This window comes from Carlito syrichta, unplaced genomic scaffold (assembly GCF_000164805.1).
Source record: "Carlito syrichta isolate Samal-C Ts95f unplaced genomic scaffold, Tarsius_syrichta-2.0.1 Scaffold304521, whole genome shotgun sequence".
In the NCBI taxonomy this organism is placed as follows: domain Eukaryota; kingdom Metazoa; phylum Chordata; class Mammalia; order Primates; family Tarsiidae; genus Carlito; species Carlito syrichta.
In genome coordinates, this window is record NW_007248617.1 from 65,773 (window position 1) to 89,948 (window position 24,176).

Consider the following 24,176-nt stretch of genomic DNA (forward strand, 5'->3'; position numbering starts at 1 on the left):
CATATGCACGATGGAATACTATGCAGCCATAAAAAAGAACAAAATCATGAATTTCGCTGCAACCTGGATGGAACTAGAGTCTATAATACTGAGTGACATCTCACAAAAACAAAAATCCGAATATCACATGTTCTCACTCATATAATGGACCTTGAACATCCAATGCAATACTATAAGAAAATGACTGATGGTACTGGGAAACTATGGGGTGGAGGGGGATGGGATTAACAGTAGCAAATATCTGTCGGGGGATGGGAAAACACTTCTTATCTACAGGGTGCCTGAATGAAATGTCATTGTACACCTAACCCTTAACTGTACCCCACAAAACCATAATAAAAAATACTGATTAATGAAAAAAAAAAGTTATAAACTTTTTAAATTCTTGATACAAACTGTATTACCTTTTTTTATTCCCAGAAATGTTTTGCTAGATTATATTCTCACTAGCAATGGATGAGTAAACCCATCTTGCCAGAACTAACCATCATTGAATTTTCTTATTTTTAGAAAGCTTGTAAATTTGATAAACAAAAGAATATCTTGTTGGTAAATAAGTTCAAATTACTATTAATAATGAGGCTTAGCAGTTTAAAGTATTTACTGAGTTAGGTATGTCTTTGGTCTCTTTTCTGTGCTATATAGTAGCATTTTTTTTACTGAGTTGTAAGAGCTCTTTATAGATTGAGAATAGTACATTTTTCAGTATTACTTCTTGCTAATACATTTTTTAAATTTTAATTTGTCCAGTTAATTTTATGCTGCATTGCTTGTGAAGAATCATTTACCAGTTTTTGATAAATAAATCATTTATTTGTTTGAAAAAATATTTTCTGAGCCCATGTTATTTATCTGGTATTACACTGTGCTTGGTGGTTGGACTTCAGTGGCAAATAGAATAAATTTATGTCTTTTCTTTGAAATTCAGATTAAAATGTGCTGTGACTTAACCTTTGAAAGGTAGCCTTCGAGTATGAAACAAATGCATTTCGATAGCATTATTGTGCTGACATCCTCAGAGCAGAGTTGAATTTCTATTATAAGCTTTGCATGTAGTCCATAGAATTTATTTAATTTGGGAGTGCTTTAGGGGTAGTGCCTATAAAGTCACAAGAAACACTTTTTAACATAAATGTTAAATTTTAACATAAATGTTTGTCTCATTATTACTTTTATACACTCTATTTGCTATTATAATATTTCTAAAGGGTATCACATCTATATTCCTAGGCTTGCTTTATTTTTTCATTTTGTATGATACGAGTGAACAATCAAGAACTTTATGAGAAATGAAATCTCCACTTATAATATTATTCAATTGGCACCTAATTTGAATTATAATATTTGAATGAAATGTATGTTTTGAAGAACATAAGCCCACACACTGAGGGTGTCGAAGCATCCATAGACTTAGATGCCATTAACTAAATATCTTTGGCCTAAACCAAAGCAAGTATTAAACAAACCAGACCACTCTTACCTGTACACCAACTTGGTCTGGTTCCCACACCTACCTGTATCCCCGCAGGGCCTCACCTTCCCCATCTTACCCAACATTCTAAGCCTTCTCCAGTTTGTCACTCCATGAAGTGTGTGGAAACAAGGGTGCTCAAGTCCCAGGCTCCTGCTTTTAAAGTCTCCTCCCTTCTAGTTATTTGAGGGGGGAAAAAATATACTGCTACTAGTTACTGCCTTCTGTGAAAACAGATTTCTATGTTATCAGGTAACCTTTCCACTTACTGAACTCAGCCTAAAAGTGAGTAGGCTATTGGTCTTTTCCTCTTTGCTTTGAATTTCTGTCAGCCTGACCTCCATATAGTACTTTTTCTATGCTAAGTCTAATGAGGACCAGTCCTATCAAAAAAACAGTCCCTGAGTTTCCACCTGTGCCCCTTCGTGGTGAATTGGACCTTGCCTTTCAGAAGAACTGGAAGCAATCACCCCACAGGTGCCCATTCTCCACCCCCACCCCCACACCCGCCACCCTCACCCTATCTGATTAGGTTCATCAACACCTGATAATCCTATGTTGCTGTGTGCAGTCATGATAATAAAATGCACGTCTATATTTTGGCTTAAGATTGACCTTCACTGGTGCCATTGGTGCTGCGTGTTTCCATGGTTCCTTCTATGGTGGACTCGCCAAAGAATTATTAGTTTCTTATCAGAGCTTGCAATCAGCAGCCCTTGGGGGGGGGCGGTGTCTCCCTGGGGCAACTGTGGAAACTGATCATCCTGCATCCTTGTCTGTGTTCTCTGAAAGCTTGGCAGGTTAGCTATTTTATGAAGATATTGCATTGAGGAAATTAAAGATGAGATTTCTTATGTTTAGAAGAAGCATCATCATGTGTGACTATGTGTGATTATGTTCGGGTATCTTTGTTTTTGTTATAACTTAGCCTATGTAAACCAAAACGAAAATGTCAATAAAATTTTCCACATGCCCTGACAAGTATTGATCCAGCCAAGACTTTTTAGTTCACTAAAAAGTTAACCTTAAAAAAAAAAGAGGAGGAGAAAACAATATGAGCTTACAATGTTTTATTTTTACAAGAATAATTAAAAACACAATAATAAAAGTATCTAGTGTCAATATCATTTAACAAAAGGGAGACAGTTAACATAAAGTAGGAAATATATAGGCTCCAAATTAAGGATTTTCTGTTCATTGGAAAAGTTGTCTTTGTCACCACTCAGTGGTAAACACCATGCAACAGGTCTCACCCCTGGGGACTGGGGTGGAAAGCCCTTTGCCCTGTTCACCCTCTACATGGGAGGGGCCGCCTCCCAGCTGTGCATTGGGACTCACAGTCCTTCATTTACAGCCTCTTGAAATGGAAACAGGACTGACACCCAGAGTTTATCTGAAGTCTGTGAATACACAAAGCACATTGATTGCTTTTCCTACTCTTTTCCTTCAGAAATAGCAGTGGTGGGGGATGTCAGGGGTTTTTAATGTGATTCCAGATTAATTCTCTTCCAATGCACTGTGAACACATCTCAAAGGTGGAATTGATCTGATTCTATGCACCAGTCTCTTGGACAAATCAAAGCAAAAATAATAAAACAGAACAAAAATGTTATATATAATATGTGTATATATGTATAGAAATATGTATGTATATGTGTGTGTATATTTATATATGTGTATATATTTACACACACACATATACACATATACATGTTTATATACTTGTGTATATGTATGTGTGTATGTGCTTCTGCATAAAAATAACTAAAGCCCAAACCAAGTCCTTATTTCGCTAGTTCCCTTTTGTAGGGATAACAAACCCAAGTATGCCATTTAGGAGAACAAAAATCAAAACATATACCAAATTAACTCGACATTTTCCCTTTGTGTAGAACCCTGTTACCATGTGGGGCACCTGAAATAGAGCATGCTTTCAAATAGAGCGCAGGGACAGTCCCCTCATATGTTATTCAGTAACAACACGGGGATTAAGAAAGTGACCGCATGTGAACACATTCTCCTGCTGCCTCATTCAAACTCAATTGTGAGAAGGTAGCCACATATGAAACTCTTTTGGTAAAGAAACCTCTTTAGTCCTAATCCTTTTTTTTCTGTTCTTTGAATTTTTCCTTGTGGTATAATTGGCACACCACAAAACCTATGTATTCGAAGAGTGTGATCCCATTAGTCAGGACATGTGCCGGTGAGACCATCTCAAACAATGAAATCATTTGCCTCCAAATTTCTAATGTTGCTTTGGAGTCTCTCCCTCCCACCTCTCTCTGCCTCCCCTCTGCATCCCCTGGGAACCACTAACCTGCTGTCACTGGAGATTTGTTTCCATTTCTTAGAATTTTTAAAGATGATTGTACGGTATGTATTTGTTTTTCCCCTCTTTCACTCAGCATGACTATCTTAAGACCCATTCATACTGTTGCATTTATCAATGGTTCATTCCTTTCTACTGCTGAGCAGTATTCCGTTGTGTGGCTATACCACAGCTAGTTCATCCGTTCACCTGCTGAGGCGTATCTGGGTTGCTTCCCATCTGGGTCAGTTACACATAGAGCTGCTATGAGCATGGCAAGTTTCAGGGTGAACATAGGCTTTCCTTTCCATTAGTTAGAAATTCTAGACAGGAATGGCTGGATCTTACATTAGATATGTATTCATTGTCTTAAGAAACTGACAAACGAAGTGGATGGGTGTATACATACCATTCTCCAAAGTGAATGTTTACACCAGTAGCCAAACACCTGATGGGAACCCTAAACAGTTCTCTGATGTTCTCTGTCTGTGTGGCTCTCTCTATGAACTCCAGCTGCCTTGTCCTCCCCACATGCACGATGAATGTGCAAGTTCGCTGAGCTTCACCTGGGCTCTCCCTTTGGAACTAGAGCCTGGACACTCTCTGAAGTCACTAAGCTGAAGTGATCACAGATCTCTGTCCTTCCTTGCTTTGTGTCCTTGAAAGCCATTGATTCATACCTTTTGTCTCGATCATTGGGTTGTTTCAGACAGGAGAGTAAATCTGATGCTTCTTACTCCATTTTGGCTAGAAATGAAAGTCTAATAAGTTTTGAAAGTTCACCACATAATTAATTGGATATTAGGATCTAAGTTAACCACCAGGAAAAAAGTCACCTACTAAATAACCTGTGTTAAGTCCATAAAAGTTGCCAGGCACAGTGGTTCACACCTGTAATTCCAGGACTTTGAGAGGCCAAGGTGGGAGGATCCCTTGAGCTCAGGAGTTTGAGATCAGCCTGAGAAACCTAGCAAGACCTCGTCTTTACCAAAAAAAAAAAAAAAATTTCTCTGGATGTGGTGGCACACCTATAGTTCCAGAACAATGAGAGAATAAATCTGTTATTTTAAATCACCTAGTTTGTTATGGCACTTCTAGCAAGTGAATTCGTGTGTATGTATATTTGTATATGTGTGTGTGTGTGTGTGTGTGTGTGTGTGTGTGTGTGTGTGTGTGTGTATACATGTCATATGTGTGGGCACACATGACTGTTGCCTCCACTTCCCTTTACCGAAATTTCAACATGGTTTGTTTGGTAACTTGAGGATTTACAATTACAGAGAACCTATCTTGTTCTCACATGCTCAATGTACCACTTGGTAGAATTAAACGTAAACCTCACAAAATTGTACTGAGAAAAAACATGAAATAATTATTAGTACCTTTAGACAATTTTTAAAGTTTAACTAATGCTTTTCAAGCAAATCAATCTACTGAAGAAAACCTGCGTGGAAATCTGTACCTACTGCCCTCATTAGGTTCCGACGGAGCTCATAGTAGAATTAGGTAGGTTTTCGTGCAGGTGGTGTTCCGAAGATTCCTCACTCTGTGAAAAAAGTCAAATGTTCTCAGTCTATCCTGGGTGATTCTCTTTTCGGTTTAATATCATCCATCTCTCCAATTCAGTTATGATCTCTTGAAGGAGAGTCTATGCTTTCTGTTTTTAAACAAAACTGCCCTGATCCCCATCACACATTCAGATGCCTGGTGGATGAATGGAATTGACCATTAAGGCAGAAACTGAGTGGTTTGCCTCGCCTTCCATCCTGTGCTGGAGGCCCTTGCCCTTCGGAATGACAAGAGATGGAGAGGATGCCTGCTCCTCCCAGGCTCCTCGAGTAACCACCTGGCAAGTTGCTCCCCGAGACACACAGCCACCCAGTGTCTGAGCTCTCTCTCATTGGAGAAGCAGGAGAGATTGGGTAAGTCTGACTTATAAATTCGACTGGAGAAATTTTACTGTGAGTAGGGTGCCCAGCAGCCTAGAGTCCAGCATAAATTTGGAGAAGGATACATGGGGTAAGTCCTTTCGAGTCAAAACTTAGCACGCTGTCTCTGTTCTGTGCTAGGGAAGCCAGGATGTTGCGTGTTGCCCCTGTGTGTGACGTCAGGACTTGTCAGTTCCATAAGCAGCAGCTGTCCCAGGCTCCGCCACTGCAGACGGGACAGGCTGCTCTCACTTGTGGCTTCCAGCTGGCCCTGCTCAGGTGCGGGTGGCAGAGTAGGGTTGTACTGCCTGGGCAGTTCGGCACTAGGATAGCAATCAGGGCAACCAGTCACGTCTTATCACCAGGGTCCTTGCTTTTGAAGTGGACAAAGAGCAAAATCTCCAATATTCATTATTGAATTTCTTTTGTGATCTGCTTCTGTGCCAGGGAGCATGACTGCTCTGGGGGGAAGGACTCATCCATCCTGGGGTGAGCAGAGCCTTTCTGTTGGTTAAGTGGGTTAAGCATGGCTGCTGACAGGCAGAAACTTCACAGACCCTTGTGGGCTGGAGCCAGTCAGAAAATCCCAGCCCACGCATGCTTGCTGGGCAAGGAGGAGAGAAAGCAGCTGTTTCAGGTGGAGCTGGGCTGGATTCAGCTGCTTCTCTGATAAAGATTGTTTGGAAACATCATACGATAATCTTCCTAAGTTCTGAAGAACGGTGGGATGCTCGCCCCATTGTAAAAGAAATGAAGCTGAAGAGGTATGAGAATAGACGCATGGGAAGGACTCAGGGGTGCTGCCTGCCATCAGAGGCCTGTGGCCACCAGTCCTGGAAAAGACTCCCTATGGCCACAGGTAATAGAGCAGGGATCTGGTCATTGAAAGATGAGATCACAAACAGGAAGCTCTGTGTGTATGTGTGTGTACAAGTGTGTGCGTGTGCATCGCATGTGTGCACTGAGGAAGGCCAGAGAAGCAGGGCTCCCTAGCGAGACCTTGATGGCATCCCCAGAAGCATGTTCACAAGGCTCCTTGTGCCCTGCTGAGGGCACAAGGTCTGCGGGAAGCGTATCAGAGAAGGCACTGCTCCCATGACACCATAGGAAAATAAGCACCGAGTGAATGCAAAGAACAAAGAACAAGCAGTTTCAAGTTGAGGTGACAGAGGGGATTTATTGACTTGAGAAGATGAGTCTAACATACCAGCTGTGAATTGAGACACACTGTTTCTTCAGTAGCCCAGCCAGAAAATTCAGGACCATATACAGAAGCCTCCCACTGCTAAATGTCTTCAATTTACATACTTTTGTTGTGGGAGGCAAAGTGGAAACGTGGTTAAGTGGGCAATAGGATAGCCTAAATTCTCATGGCTTGCGAGTTGAAACCCAGAGTCTTAATAAAGCCAAAGCATGCTGTCATCTTTGGAGAGTTATTTACTCTCAATTAGTAGTCTAACTCTCTTTTCTGTAACAGTAGAGTCATGAAGACCTATTTACGTACGTGGAAACTATCAGGCTTAAAAGGCTGACTGATGGAGCTAGCCCTTCTACTATAGCACAGCTAAGAGATAGCAATTGTTTGGGGAAATAGAATCTAGACATTTTTCCCCAAATTCTGGAAGATATTTGAAACTTCGTATGATGTTTTTGTTGTTTTTATTGTGGCAAAACGCTAAAATCTAGTGTGGTATTGTGGTAATGTCTAGATGCCACAGAGTACATACATAATAAATATGGTGTTATTGAAATAGAGCTATGAGTTATCTTCTATAATGTCAGCCTTCTCTCTAAATCTCTTCAAGCCACCAGAATGTGCTTCAGTCCTTCCAAGTTGCCTTCTCTTTCTCCTTGTGAGTCTCACCTCACCCATAGAGGGGAGAGACGGGAGCAGAGAGGAATCCAGGGGCACATGGCAGAGAGGCAGACCTTAGGTGTCATTACAGGATCCAAAGCAGAAGGCCAGAGAAAGGCCAGCCTCCCTCTTCATGGGGGCATGTTCGTGGTGCTGTCTCTGAAGATTCTGGTCTGAAACCTAAAAACAAATGGCAGCATCTGCGCAATTGCACATCAGCGTTGTGTGTGGGTCATCATCAGAGCCTCATGGGTCAAGTTCATGTCTCCAAGTTCATTCAGGCCCAGTGTCTTCTGTCCTCTTGGGTCTCCTGACATGCCAATAGGTGACTCAGTGTCCTGGGAGGTGGGCAGATCCTTCAAGCTCTTCATCATTCTTACTGACTGCCTGTGCTGCTCAACCAACAGTTACTTTTTTGACATTGAGCCCTGCACTTGAGGTGTTCATACACTTGTTATGGTTGCTGCCAGTTGTTATCTCTTGCCACAGGAGCCAGGGTCACCCAGAAGCTGGGCCTTTGCTTACACACCTGACATCAGCAGGCCCACCCGAACCTCCGTGCATGCACTGAGCCTCCTCCTTCTGTTGTCTTCTTTCATTCCTTTGAGTGAAACATTATATGAAAGACCCTCCTCCTCATGCTGGGGTGATGCTGGAGCATCTGACTTGAGGTCTCTGCCTCCTTAATGAAATGCAACTGTGTTGAGCGCCTGCCACGTGCCAGGCACTTAGGATGCAACCATGAGCAATGACCTCTGCCCTTGTGCAGTTTACATGCTAGAGATGAGGCAGGCAACAGGCCATGCAGATAAGAAAGGAGTAACTGGTCTGGCATGGTGAATCATGCCTATAATCCCAGTACCTTGGGAGGTGGAGATGAGAAGATTGCCCGAGTCCAGGGGTTCAAGACCAGCCTGAGAAACTTGGTGAGATCTCCTCTCTACAATAAATCTAAAATTAGCCAGGTGTGGTGGCATGTGCCTGTAGTTCCAGCTACTTGCAAGTCTTAGGCGGAAGGGTCACCCGAGCCCAGCTGCAGTGACCATGAGTGTGCCACCACACTCTAGCCTGGGTGACAGAGTGAGACTCTGACTCAAAAAAAAAAAAAAGAGTAGCTGTTCAGAAGGGCACTGGTTAGCTCGAGCTGAGTAATACACAACCCCAGGATCTCATGGTCACCTGCAACGAGCAATACCTTCTTAGTCACACTCTGTTTCATCTGGTTTAGCTGCTTGGGCCTGGGCTGAGCTTGTCTCCACTTCAGGCCATGGATGCTTCCAGTCTGCTCAAGTTGGCCATCGTCCATGAACCAGTGGCCATACAAGGATCATTCTTCTTGTGGTGAAAGGCAGGAACACAGTGAGGAGGGCTCACCCAGCAAGTTCTTTGTGTCACATCCACTGATATCCTGTCAGCAAAGTCAGCTATAGGGAAGCAAACCCTCTCCCCCACCCTCGTTGGGTCCTGGCTTGGCCTGAAAATACAACGGACAGAAGCTAGATTCACAGGAGGAAAGCATACACATTTATTGAAAGCTTTATTTGACATGACAGCCCTCGTGAGATGAAGACCTGCAGAAGTGACAAGATCTCCATGCTTTTGTATTGGGTTCAACAAGGGGAGGCAATTGTGGAAAAGACACTAGATTGCATACGGAGGCTAAGGAAAGATAAGACTCATCCTTTCACGGGCTTTTATGCATAGTTTTCTCTGTTGTGATTCCTCACTGGAGAATAGAGAGGACAGAGAGGGCATCATTCACTGGGGAGTCTTTAATCTCCTGTTTTCAGGCAGAAAAGGGGGGATCAGAATTCCTGTTCTGCCCCTCTTCAAAGAGATGTGCCCCAGTCCTGCCATCACTGAGATGGGAAAATACATGCAGCTTCTAGTCAAGGAAGCACAAAGGCTGTGAGAACAGGGAGGGCTGAGGCATTGGGGATGATAAGACAATCTACTATAGAAGGTGACAAATGTGGAGAGAAAGGATGAAACAGGACTTGGGGATTGGGAATTCAAGGTGGGATGTTCATTGTGAAGAAGACATTTGAAGGAAGAGTTGCAGGAGGTGAGGGTGAAGCATGTGACCATCTGGAGAAGACTCACACAGAAGGAGAAGTCAGTGCAAAGGCCCTGAGGTGGACATTCATGAGGCCTGTTTGAGGAACAGAGCTCACTGGGACTGGAACTCAGTGAGCAGGAAAAGGAAAGAAAGTGGGGACTGGAGAAGTGGCCGTCTGACAGAATTAGAGGGTGGGGCAAGGCAGTCTGAAGGACTTGGGCCTTTTTCCAAATGACAAGGGGGCACCATTGCAGAAACTGAGTGGAGGAATGAGAGCCTCTGACTTTGATTCTGAAGGTATCACCTGGTTTCTGTTTGAGGAATAATGACTTCCTCCAATGAGTCTCTACGGAGATGGAGACTGGGTCACACAGACCCATTCCTCACCCTCTCTACACCTATCTTTGCAGCTCTCAGTCACACTTTGATGAGCACTAACTCTTTGCACATGTCATCTTCCTTTGGAATCTGCAAGTCCAATGTGAGCAGAAGCCTGCTCTGTCTTTCCCATCATTTAGTCTTTAGCACAACCATTTGTCGAGTGAAGGAATGAAAACTGGCAGTGCCTGCTTATCTGCAAGCAGATTTCAGTGAGAGGCAAGAAAAAGAAGAGTCCCTCCATAACATCCCATTGTTCCCCTGGAACCTGGGATACCCAGTATTAGACATGCAAAGACACTCAGGCCTTCCCTCCTCAGCACAACTGGGGTCCATCCTGGTCTTGACCATGGGGAGGAAGGAACATCCAGTGATATGAGATACAAGATTAAAACAGGCTGGCCTAAGGTCCATTGGATTCTTTGAATGACTAAAAGTGACCGACGGCCATGGACTCCGACCAAGATGTTGATAGCCACTGCTCACTGTGGGTTTGATTGACACACAATAGCAGATACTAGAATAAAGTGAGACTGTTTAATGTTTATAGCTTAATTAGTTACAACTCCTTGTTCAAACCAGGTATACTATGATCACAGTGTGCTCATGGGGTCTCCTCCGGATACCTCCTCTCCTAAGTTTACAGTGTCCACGTGGTCCCATAGCTCTAATGACCATCTCTTGGTTGATGGGGCACCAGACCATTTTTCAGTTTCCATCTTTCTCCTGATTTTAAGAACCATGAACCACACTGATTTCTGCACACACTCACACAGACTTCCCAAAGGCGTCTCAAACTCTACAAGTCTAGAACCAAAAGACTCAGTTTCCAGTCCTGTTACTCCTCTAGTTGTTTTCCTGTGTCAGCACATGTCCCCAAGGACATTCGACACAGTCAACCAAGGCAGTATCATACAGTCTTGAGGAATGTGGGTGGAGCCTACACAGGGTAGTTGGTTCTGATGCCTTGTCACTCACCAACTGTGAGAACACAGACATTGTGTAGCTCTCTGAGCCTCAGTTTCCTTACACGTCCTTCTCTGTGGTGGGGTATTTCATTTTGTTTTTATGGGGGGTGTGAGGATGTCATCTCTTCATTCATTAAACATATATTTTTGGAACTCCTCCTGGGTTCAGACTCAGCGTTAGTGAGATTGCAGAGAAAATGTTGGAGCGGGCCCTGCCCTCCTGAGGCTGTGATAGTTCAGTGGAGAGAAACGAGTAATACCGAGAAAGCACTTAGCAGGAAACCCGGCACATTAGAAGCATTCAAGAAACGCTTAAAAGGAGGTGCCAGACATTTTGCCAAGTCCCCTCTCTGCCTCAGGTTAATGAATCTTGAAATCTTGTCAGTTTGACTTCCTGATCATCTGACACCTCCAATTTTTCTCTATCTCCAATATCAATACCCTGTTGAAGATATCAGAGAGGGACCTCCCATAGCCTCGCTGGTTCTCCAAGGTCTTCAGAGGGAGCAGGGACCATGTATCCCTAGCCACTAGAGAAAGTCGATCAACACTAATTGGATGAAAAAAGGAACTATAGTCTTAAAATTATATGGATGTGCTATTATTTTATTATCATGCTCAGTTTCATTTAATTTGGTCCCTAAGCAAAGATTTTGGGTTACCAGAAAGTCTTTGTTTTGTTTTAAGGTAATTTGAAAGGTGTGAGTTTTATATCAGTGATCCCATGGATGTTGGGACATGATCTTGAGACTTCCTAAAAATGAGGAAATCTGCAAATGTTAGCAGAAAGGAAAAAAAAAAAAAAAAACCAGGTAGGAGACATGCAAGTGCCATATTGTCCCCAACCTGATGTCTGCTTGTCCTTGTCTCCCCCTCCCTACTGCTTGGCCCAAGCTGCCATCTTTTCTTACCAGGATGGCTTTAGCAATGTCCATGAATCTCCCTTTCCTTTTTTCCACAATACAATTCATTTGTTGTGCACAGAGTGATTCGTTTAACACTAGATGATATTATGCTGCATCCCCACATACAACTTTGTCTTGACTTGTACTGGGCAAGAGCTGAATTCCTGAGTGTGTCTCCAGGGTGTCACATGGCAGCTTTTGACTCCTAGGACCCATCTTGCTCCACTGCCTCTCAGTTACTGTGTCCTCAAAACACTGACTCTTTTTTTATTAGTTCTTCAGAAATGTCCAGGCATTCCTGCCTGAAAACTGGAACCACTAGCTGTCCCCTCCCCTGAAGCCCCCTCATGTCAGACCCGTGCATGGCTTGTCATGAAAATGTCCGCTCCTCAGACTTTCCCTGGGCACCCAGTGTGTAGGCACTTACTAGCCACTGTCTCACGATTCCATCTGATTTTCTTGTCACTTTTCATTAGTTAATTTTAAGTTGTTTGCTTAATACCTATTCCTTGCAATATGAAGGAACAATGACACCCTAAGTCCCAAGTGTCTGGTAAAGGGTAGGCACACAATTTTTGTTCAGTAAGGGAATCAATAAGTTCTTTGCTTTCCATTTTGTGGAAGTCTTAAGCATTGGCCACTCTAAACTGGAGTCAGCTCTCTGGTCAGTGAACCTGAATGGAGGGAGATGCTATTCTCAGCCTTGAATGGTAGTTTTAACAGCTTTGCTCAAAACCAGTAATTTACACAGACCTCTGGACACTGCAAAAATTGTTGTTTGCCTTCCCTTTGTCCCTGTTCCTTCGTAGTCATTTACTCACTTAGTCAAACAGTCAGTTGGTGAATCATTTAGAACATCAACATTTACTAAACACCAGCCATAGGCCAGGCACTAGGGACACCAAAAGACAGCCCTATGTTTATGGAGTCAATAGCCTTGAGCAGTAATAAGCAAACATGTTCTGTAAAAGGCTAGATGGGAAGCAGCTTAGGCTCTGTGGGCCATCCAACCCTGTCACAATGACTCTATTCTGCTATTGTAGCGGAAAAGCAGCCACACACAATATGTACAGTAGCTGGGTTCCAATAAAACTTTATTTATAAACACGGGCTATGGTCCAGATCTGGCCTCCAGGCATCATTTTCTGACCTCTGATCTTCAGAGAACATAGACAATCAAGTAGATACGTGAGCACAGTGGGGTAAATGCAATGAGAAAGGCAGGGGAAGTGTTTGTGGGAGCCCAGAGCACAGTGGAGGGAGCTTGACTCGGGGAGGCCATGACTCGAGGAGGTCATGACTTGGGGAGGCCATGACTCGGGGAGGCCATGAAGCCCTCGGTCCATTCAGGTGGCCTAGCCCCAGTGACCAGCTGACCTTGTGGACAAAAAGAAAAAAGAAGCTTTACAACTCAATTCACTTTTAGTTGTTGAAAGATATATAAGATATTCTTTGCTTTAAAAAAAAATACGAAGACACCTCTTCTGATCTTTGAGTGTTCTGGATCAGGATCTCCCTCTCACCAAGTCTTCCAGGAATAAAATCTCCAGAAATTCCCAGTTTCTTACCCTTGTAAGAAATACATGCACTAATCTGAGAGGTCTTAGAAAGGACTCTTAAATGTGAATTTTCTTTTGCATATGATTTCAGGAAGGTTTAAGTTCTACAAGTGCTCAGTAAAGAAGTAATGCTGTGATCCTATAAACTGGAGATGGTAAAGCCTCAGTATCCAGATGGTCTCTAGAGATTGTCATATCCAATCTGCTCATGTCATGGATCCTTGTTTTAAAGAAGCTGGGTCTCCAGGCCAGCTCACGACCTAGCTAGCTCACACCACCCTCCCAGTTTCTTTCCAACTTCCAACCAGCCAACCTGCAACAGCTTCTGATGTGCTGGGCGGACAGTCAAGACTGCACGAGTTCCCTTATTGTGGGTTTGTACATGAATTCATTTGGATTTCTGTTGTTCTGCCATAATGATTTTTATTATTTCTAAGAAAATACTTTGGGAGGCTGTACAGTGCTTTTCTGGCTATGTGTCAAACAAACAAAAAAAATAAATTAGGAAAATAATTTTATCTACTATGCTCCACAAATTCTTAAATTATGCTAATATTTTAATGCTGAATCCATCTAATGATGCCTCAGAAATTTCATAATACCCCATCATTTTGACACATTTTTATTATAGAACTGTTTTAAGATGTCTGTAATCTTTTAGGCAGGCTCTTCATTTCAAACTTCTCTACTGCAGAGGACCTGATTTTTAATGCTTCTCTAATAAAAGGAATAAAAGACCCAGCATGTTATTAGCATTCATTCATTCACTTTAAGAATGAATGAAAATCCAATACGGTATATGCTTTTGTGAGCCAACAGCAGAGGATGTATCTTTTAAAAACTGCTCTGTATCTGTAATAATTTCTTATGTTAAATAGTTCCTAGCATTTATGGCCGCTGAACTGATTCTTAGCACATTAATATCTCCTGTCATGAGATTTGGGGACACACTGGAACAATTTATTTCACAGTGGGATTCTTATCTAAACAAGATCTATCTTCATATCTTTCTCAATTTAGTGAATGCTTTTGCGGTGGAGCTGGGCGTTATCTGCTCCTGGCTGTTTTTCACAGAGGAAAAAACAAAGACAAGACATGTGCATGAGTTAGTGTACATTACAGATGGCATCTCCAGCAGCTCAATAGTTGTGCCACATAACCGCTCTATGCAAATTATGTGACCCAGAAACTATTTTATGTTAAATCTGGCTTCTGCTTTTTTTTCTTGGGCTATCCATATTGACAGTCTGAATAGAATTTGACCTGAAATTGTAGTCCTGAAGCACTCAGGCTCTCATAAATATAACCTTGGGCCTCCTTGGAAACAATAATTGTACTAATTGGGGGATAGGAAATTATTGTGATATTTTTGTAAGATACATTTTCCTTTCATGGGCTAAATATCATTTGAGATTTTTAGTTTCATTTTTGTTACATGCAACAATTATTTCATGATGACTTACCCACTGTTTACAGTTATGTATCAGTGTCTGTTTGACCATATAAATGGCTTAGCAAGGACATCTGGTAAAACAAATCATTGTAATGAATTACTACAAAAGAGGGTTGACCTTTTTGCTTTTGATTTACTTTTTAAAAAGAAAAGTTTATTTATTTATTTATTTATTTATTTATTTATTTTTTGAGTTGGAGTCTCACTCTGTCACCCAGACTGGAGTGCAGTGGCCGCTCCCGGCCACCGCAGCCTCGACCTGCTGGCCTCCGGCGATCCTTCCACCTCAGCCTTCCAAGTTGCTGGAACTACAGGTGCGCGCTACCACACCCAGCTCATTTTTTGATTTATTGTAGAGATAAGTTCTCTCCAAGTTGCCCAGGCGGGTCTCAAACCCACGGGCTCAGGCAATCCACTTACCTCAGCCTCCCAAAGCGCAGGATTATAGGCTGAGCCACCGAGCCCGGCTGAAAAGTTTTTTTATGTGTAATGTCTGTTGCTACAGATCTGTTGTTACATCATAGTGTTTACAGTCTGACACTTCAAGAAGTTAATGGGTTATGTTTGGGTTCAACTTGTCAACAATATTTATATTTAGAAATGCAATACATAAACTGTACTAAAGTCACATATCTTCCAAGACTGAAATCATCTGGGTGAAATTAATAATCCACTAATTCTGTCTTGTACCCATGGCTTTGGAGTTTTATTTTACAAACCCATTTACCATCAGTAGCGTAAAATATTATAAATCATATAACCCAATTCAACTTAACTTGAGATAGTATATAGACTTAAAACACAGACTTATGTATGTGGCTTGTAAAAGCAATATCATTACTTTTTACTCTAATTTTTGGAGGAATTTGGAACTTTGATAAAGCATGAAAATACTATATACAGCATGGTTCCCTAGCCTCACCTAATTTTATTTCATCTTAGATGTTTTTACATATTTTCCTCATTTTCCCTATAGTTTCTTGGTCCAGGTGAAGTCATTTTTGCCTTCTAGGGCTTAGATTATATTTTTCTTCTTTCAGGAAACATTCTCTGCCTGTCCAACATTGGATTGAGTTACTTACCGGTTTTCCCTAAGTGCCTCAGACTTAGTTTTCTCACCGTTGGATCGACCTCCCAAGACCAACAACTCTGCCCCCCACCCTCACCCTCAGTGTCTGGTACAGGAACCAGCACACAGTAGCTTCCTCACTCGTATGTTTTGGATTTGAGTTGGGAAGGCCCGACCTAGGTCCTTCCTAGGTGAATACTGTGAATACTGTTCACAAAGCAGGTAGAAAACAATACAAATGATAGGTAATAAAATACTACATTTAATATAAAAAACACTTTCTAACTATAAGTATTGCAGGAAATTAGGAAGTGAATGGGAGAATCAGTGTCAGTGAGAGTTTTATTGAAAAAGCTTCCTGGAATAGGTTGAACTTGAACCAAACCTTGAAATTTTTTGGAAAATGAAGACAAAGAGGAGAAAGTGTGCACTTAGGGATAGGAACATAAGGAAAAGAACAGCAAAGAGACGGACTTGAGAGAAGCAGAGGGATTTGTGAATGGAAAAGTAGGAGAGACATTTTGTAGGGTGAGTCTAGCTTATGGAGGTTTCCAGAAGACAGAAGGAAAACCTGAGCTCTCAATACGTTGATACTGGGAAACCAGTTCATATTTTGGGGCCAAGAGCCATCACAATGGAAACCTCTTGAGAATAATATTGTTGGGTTGTGCTGATAAGATTGAGTAGGGAGTCAAGCGTAGGAGGAGGAGTGGGGATAGGATAGGTGCCAGTGCAGGTCTCAGCCAGAGAGACACTATTGAGACTCATACTAGGTCAATGTTCCGAAGACCATCTGCTAGGGAGGTCCTTGCACTGTGACTACCCTGCGTCTTTACTCAGCTATCCTATAGCCCCAATTTTGTAGGTTCTCTCAAAATCTACAAGTATATGTGGAAGAAGAATATGTCTGAAATAGAAAAAAGTGTCTGCTACTTGAAATTTTCACATTTTCTTTTATAGAACAAATTGACATATCAACAGGGATCTAATTAATTTGGATAGGGAGTTTTTAAATAAAAAAGCTCTAGCCACAAGAAAATTCCATAAGATGCCCAAAATCAAGTTGTTGTCCAGTAATAAAAGGGAACATTCCTGACAGGACAGTTTGCAGAGTATTGAGGACAGATTTCAGTGGAATCAAACTTTGGAACAAACACTGAGATTAGAAACTCGCTTGAACCCAATAGTGCTTAACACCACAGATGGGATGTAGATTTACCAGGTGTGGATTTCAGAGAAAAAGGGAACTTTAGGAAAGAAGGTAGAGAGTTTATATTTTCTTAGTACTCTGCAACATATTTACAATATCATTTATGTTATATTTTATTAGAAACCTTTATGAGAAGGGGCAGAAAGCCATTTAGTTTGTTTAGTCTCTCAGTGTGGACTCTGTACTTTGAGACATGAGCTATCTTGGGAACCTTTCCTTTAACCCCAGAGACAGACTTTCCACACTATGAGGTAAGTGCTTGTTTGTCAACCCTATAGGACTGTGACCTCCTGAGAGGATAGACCATCTTGTTCACTGTTGTAGAACATACCATGATGGTGCCTGGCATCTAGTTACTGTTCCATCATCTTGGCAGAATAGGTGAATGAAAATGATTCAAAAATGTGTCCATGAAGGATTTTTACCTTGGGCATGTTGCATTTGCTAAAATATTGGGACTTTTGCAAATAAGCTCACAGAGCCAAAGTAAACCCATTTGTGTGTGTGTGTGTGTGTGTGTGTGTGTGTGTGTGTGTGTGTGTGTGTGTGTGTGTGTGCAGCAAAGTGGCCTGCATAAAACAATAAACACATGAGCAGAGGCAACAAGAAACTGGAAGAGATAGTTAATGAGCTTATGCAAGAGCTGCTAGTGCCTTAACAGGGCTCTGATTCCAAGCAGAATACTGGGCAAATGAACTTGCGTCAGGATTTTAAACTTGGCTGCTGGAAGGAATTTTAAAGGTCACTCAACTGTTGAAGCTTATTTTCATTTCTAAAAGTTGAATCTATCCATTAGTATCTTGGATCAGGGGCGTCTCCAGTGATGGGAAATGCTCCCTTGGCTGACTCAAATAATGAACTCGTACAATGCATGTGGGCTGAAATTCTTTCTCCAGCATTGCTGGGGGCAAGTGCTGTGTTGAATACTTCCTTGTCAAGCAGTGCATTTGGGCAATTAGTAGATCATTTTGCTAAATACAGATCAAATTAAAATGCATTCGGTTTCTGAGATTTTAGTCATTTATTTGTTTATTGCTTACAAGTCATCTCTAACTAAAAGGGATTTAAAGTGACAGTTGTTAAGAAGATAAATTTACATTATCTAGTGGTGTAGCTTCTTCTTCTAATTATTTCTGTCTAATCAAGTACTTCATTAAATTCCCAGGAGTCATCGTTTTTTATGTACAGAGTTTGAGGAGAACTTTGAAAGATTGCTAACTGGCGCATAACATCTATGGCACTGTTGTACAAAGTGCTGGAAAAACAACATGTGAATATTCAAGGGTCAAGTGTTAGCTCAGCTAGAGGACTTTCTCAAGCGAGGAAATTTTATTTTATTTCCTCAAGAATTTTGTATTTAATATTTTTAAATTCTGACTTGTGTTACTTTTCATCACATTTCAGATGATTCTACTATTTGTGTTGTGGGGTGTGTGTGTGTGTGTGTGTGTGTGTGTGTGTGTGTGTGTGTGTGTGTGTGTATGTGTGTGTATCTTTGCTTTTCATCAGGACAAGTGAAGAAAGCAGCTACACTGGATAAGCCAACTCTGTTTCCATGCCCTCTCCTTTCACAACTTCACTCTTCTACCCTGACCTGGGATGTTATATTTGTCTCCATGCACTGGAATACTGACCCTCCTTCAAATGCCACTACGTTCATTAATTCTGCTATCTAAATATGACCTCTTCCTCCTCCGAACCTGTGTTAGCTATTGCTGCATAACAAGTTACTCTCAAAACTTAGTGTCTTGAGAAAACAATAAACATTATCTTACATGGTTTCAGTGGGACAGAAATTTGGGAGCAGGCTAGCTGGATTGTTCTTACTTGGGTATTGCATGAAGTTATAGTAAAAAACGTTAGCTAGGGCTTTAGTTACCCAAGGGCCTGCCCAGTGGATGCCAGGTAGATGCTGGCTGTTGGCAGCAGACTCCAGTTCCACATGGAGTTCACCACGAGACTGCTTGAGTGTCCTCACAACGTGGCCACTCACTTTCTTCAGAGCAAGTGACCTATAAGAGAGTATAGACAGAAGCTGTGGTGTCTTTTCTGACCTAGTCCTGATTGTCACATGTTGTTGTTTCTTCATTTTTTCCTGTTGCACATGGGTCAATCTATTCCATGTGAAACAGAACTTGCATAGGAGGTGGGAATCATTGGAGAACATCCTGAAGACTGATTACCAGAGAACCTGCTGATCTTTTCTATATCTCTGACACAACTTAAAATATTCTGCCCTGTATTATTATTTGCGTCCTGCTTCTGCTAGATTTATATTTCCTTGACTTGCTTAGACTTACTTCCTCTTCTTTACATACCTTGAAATATCTGGCACATTGCTTTCAATATATTTCATACTCAGTTGAGAAGTTCAAGCCATAGCTTCTCTCTTAACAAGTACAAATGAAGATATACATGTGAGAAAGAGCTGGAAAAACTGAGAGAGGAAAACAGGCAGATTTTGTGAGCCAGAGAGTATTGGAGGGCAAATGAGAGAAAGAGTGAACACATGAGGTAGAGAGCAGACTAAATTGCACATGTTATTTGATAGATATGAAAACACTGATGCTGATAACTAATTTCATAAGAGTTTAAATATTTAGAATACTGTGTAATAGTATTCGCTTTTTATAATGTATGTGACTTGCCATATTTTTTACTAAAACTCCTTCAATTATGCTAAATATTCTGAAAACAAAGGGCCTTTGATTACTCTTTTAATAAAAACAGAAATTATAGCTTACAAATAACTTTTAAGTGATGTCGAGTAAAGCATTTATAGTTCTTTTTGCATACGATTGAGAACTTTATTTAACCTTTAATTAACTGCTCTGTAACCTGGCTCATTGGAGGTAAAATCATCTCTAGATTGATCAATTAACATTTATATGTATATAATTTGAGCAAAGAGCACAGAGGAATGTCAAAAGGAACAAAAGACCCATGGGAAGATAAGTGCTGGCAGATCCTGCTCTAAAATGCCACTCCCATTCATCTTCTCATTTCGCCTCCTAGAGCTACCACCGCAGCGTAGGCCAGTTCCTTTATAGCTCATGTCTAAATTATTAAAATGACCTCCAAGTAGTTCCCAACACTTCAAGCTTCTTTCTCTCCAAATTTTGGTAAGAGTTAAACTTACTAAAACATCACTCCCTTCCTTTGTTTAAACTCTCTGGATCCATTCAGTCTTCTGCAAGAAAATGCCGTAAACTGGGTGGCTTACAAACAACATGTATTTATTTCTCACAGTTCTTGAGGCTGGGAATTCCAAGATCAGGGCACTGGCAGACTCAGAGTCTGATGAGGGCTGCTTTCCAGTTCATAGATGGTGGCTTCTCACTGTGTCCTCACATGGTGGAAGGGACAAGGGAACTCTCTAGGTTCTCTTTTAAAAGGGCGGTAATCCCATTCATGAGAGCTCTCCCAAAGGCCCCACCTCTCAATACCATCACTTTGGGGTGAGGACTAAACTATGTACATTTGGGGGGGGGGACACAAACATTGAGAACATAGCAGAAACCTTCAGTGAATCTCATACGCTAGATGCCATATGCTAGGTTTGTTTCCTTGAGTCACCCCTATCCCTGACCAGAATCTACTCTGTCCCAACCCTTTTCATATTTTCTTCCACTCTTTTTCTGAAATCACTTTTAACCAGCCCACCTGATTGCTCTTCTGTTCCAAAAATTCGTCAACATTTCTGTGTTTCCCTGCTGCCCAGAAACCATTTTTCTCTCCAGTGACCTGGTATCAATCCTCCCATCTCTTTAAATTCAGCTCAGTTTCCCTGTTGGATTCATCCTGACTCAATAATTCCCTCTTCACGTTGATGCTTTCAGAGTTGGGTGGCTACTTGTTCCATGGGAATCCTGTGGTTCTAAACCACTCCAAAGCTTCTTGGAGATCTTTAATCTTGAACTGGACTTAGAAATTTTGGATTTGGATTTGGATATAAAGCCAAATTAGATTTTAATTGCGAATCGATGGTAAAGAGCATGTATCTAAGCATAGAAGAACCAGAAATATACTAGGCCATGCCTGGCTATAAGACTGTCCTGGCTAGAAGGGACAAATGTGCAGAGAAAACAGGATGGACAGAAGAGAAGGGGCAGTTTATTCAAGGAGGATGAAATAAAAAAAAGTATGTGAGGATCCTAGCAGGGGATCTAACCCAAAATTGGTGCTCATAAATGCCCTTCCCCCTCTTCTTTGATCTAGCACTTAGGAAGTTAATGATGCAGGCCATCTAACCATGGAATGATTTTTATTCATTTTCTCAGGTGATTAATAACTTTTTTTTACCAGTGTCATGTTTATTCCTTACCTAACTTTCCATAACTGCAAGGAATATTTTTAATAAGAGGTGAATAATCTTACTTCATAATTATGTCAAGAATCTCACCTGACTGATAATTCTGTATGAATGACTTACACTATACTATCTAGATCTTTATCTATGTATCCAGGTGTGTATCTATAATCAGCATATATTTATGTATCTATATTTATCAACACTAACATTTTTTAATCTATATCTTTATCTAAATCTGTATATATATCTGTGTGTATGTATGTATACTCACACAAGTTGACTGTGTAAAGATAGGATAATGAGAATCTCCGGGTGCATCTATCACTTTTGACTCCCTGCAACTTGTAAATTTCATTCTTTTACAAAGTGGGCATTGAAAACATGCATAACACGACTTTCTCTCCAAACTTTGGTAAGAGTTAAACTTACTAAAACATCACTCCCTTCCCATGTTTAAACTCTCTTAATCCAATCAGGGATCCCAGGTTACACTTCACAACTGTGTCTGGTCAGTGGCTTTCCTTCCAGGGAGTCAAATGACTCTCTGTTCCCACTTGCAATGCTGACCACATCTATATGTCTTAGGCCCTGGTCCCTTCATTTCTCACTGTCTGGTAAACCACTGTTACCTGGTGCTCATTTTTCATACTTTTTATTCAAGATAGACATTCTCTAAAAGCCTTTCTGTTGTCTCTTTAATTTTTGTAACAGTAATGTTACTGACATTAGCTGCTGCAATAAGTAAATCCTAAAGGGATCTCAAGTTCTGGTCCCATGCACTCTCAAGCCTTAACTACTGCCCTGTCCATTTGCCACTAAAATTGCATAGGGAAGTACCATTAGATGCTCCACTGGGCCACCTGGATGCCATCTGGATTCTTCCTGGTCCCATTGTAGTAGCAGCTTTTCCTTTTCCTGATGATTGGGATCTGTTACCTGTGTACTATTATGTACGTTCTTCCTGCTCATAGCTCAGTTCAAGGAGATTGAAGTGACCTGGTGCAACTGTAGCTTTTAGTAGGACTCTTCCTGTGTCCACAAAGGATGTTTTTCACTCTTTGAGAACCAGAGCCCTGGATCCACAGGGGTTGCAGTTGCCTTTGGCTTCATTCCCATGGTGGAAGGGGTAAGATGGATGAATATGTTCTTTATTTTGGAGAATATGTACTTCCATGCCCCAAGCCTTGGACATCTAAACTTTCCCTGTGTGGTGGGCTACATAAGCTGCATAGTGTTGATTTCATACCGTGGTTTCCAATATATTTACCATTTTTTGCTACTCTGTTCCAAAGAGCAGGATGTCATTAATAAAGTAGAACAATTGATGTTCCATGGATTTTCTAGACAGTGGTCTCCAACTTTTATGGTATCATGGATCAGTTTCATGGAAGACGATTTTTACACGAACAGGGCAGGATCATCAGGCATTAGAGTCTCATAAGGAGTACGCAACCTAGATCCCTCTCACGTACAGTTCACAATAGGGTTCGTGCTTTTATGAGACTCTAATGGCACTGCAGATCTGACAGAAAGCGGAGCTCTGCTTGCCCGCCCACCAATCACCTCCTGCTATGTGGTTAGGTTCCTAACAAGCCATGGACCCGTACTAGTCCCCAGCCTGGGGGTTGGGGACCCCTGGTCTAGATGGTCTAAGTCCATTTGGACAATACTGTAACCGAAGGGAAGAATCATACAAGTGTACTGTTGTCTCTACCAAATGAGAGAGGACTCTTTCTAATAGGTATGGAAAAGAACACAGAAACTGGTGGCATACCTTGTATCTCAGGTCTCTGGGTCACTGTGGCAGCACTTTGTGGGCTGTCTGCTTTGACTTTATAAGTTCTCTTTTTATTTCCTCTACAGGGTCATTTCTAAGCTTTCTTTTTAACTTTGTTATATATAGAACATTTTTATAAATGTCCTAATATTTTCTCTGGTATGCACATGCTAATAGCAGATTAGATGTCTATAAAGGCTTAGTCTTGCCACTGAAAGCAAAATGGGGAATACTTTTCACATAACTTAGCTGTGAGAGAAGAAGGTAAAATATAGCAGCTATAATAGGGTCATGGAGTAAAAAAGGATGTGTGTGTGCACATGTATGTGGGTGTCTCTTAGTTTAGAAATAGGAAAGCATTATATTTTATTATCTTTAAATGTAACATTGTTAGAAAGGAAAAAGTTGAAAGTTCGGTGCACAGTCAGTGCCCAGTTGACTAAGATTCTAGAAATAGAAATGAAGGCCCCAGAAGAACTTTGAGAGGTTCTGAGAGGAGAAATGAGACACACATAAACACATTTAGGTATGCGCTTGCTTAGGTTAAGTTGACCGATTACTGACAGAATCATGGCATTAAAATACCAATAGATACTTTCCCACCTTTTTTTTTGGCATTAGATATTGCTTTGAAATAATGGGATAACAGAATTTTGAAAATTTCTTAGTTATTAAGAATTTGTCTTCTATAATATTAATATTTAATATTATTTTTTCTAGGGAACAGGCTTTTATAGAGCTATTTTAGCTGTTACGAATTGGGTATGAAGTTAACACGTTTATTTTGTATTTTGTTATCATTACATAGGAAATAGGCTTATCCAAATAGACTCCAATAACTTTCTTACTTTTTAAATTACCTTGAGGCCAATCTCAAACTAATATATTCAATTTGTCTGCTGTTTGACATAAACTCATGTGGTT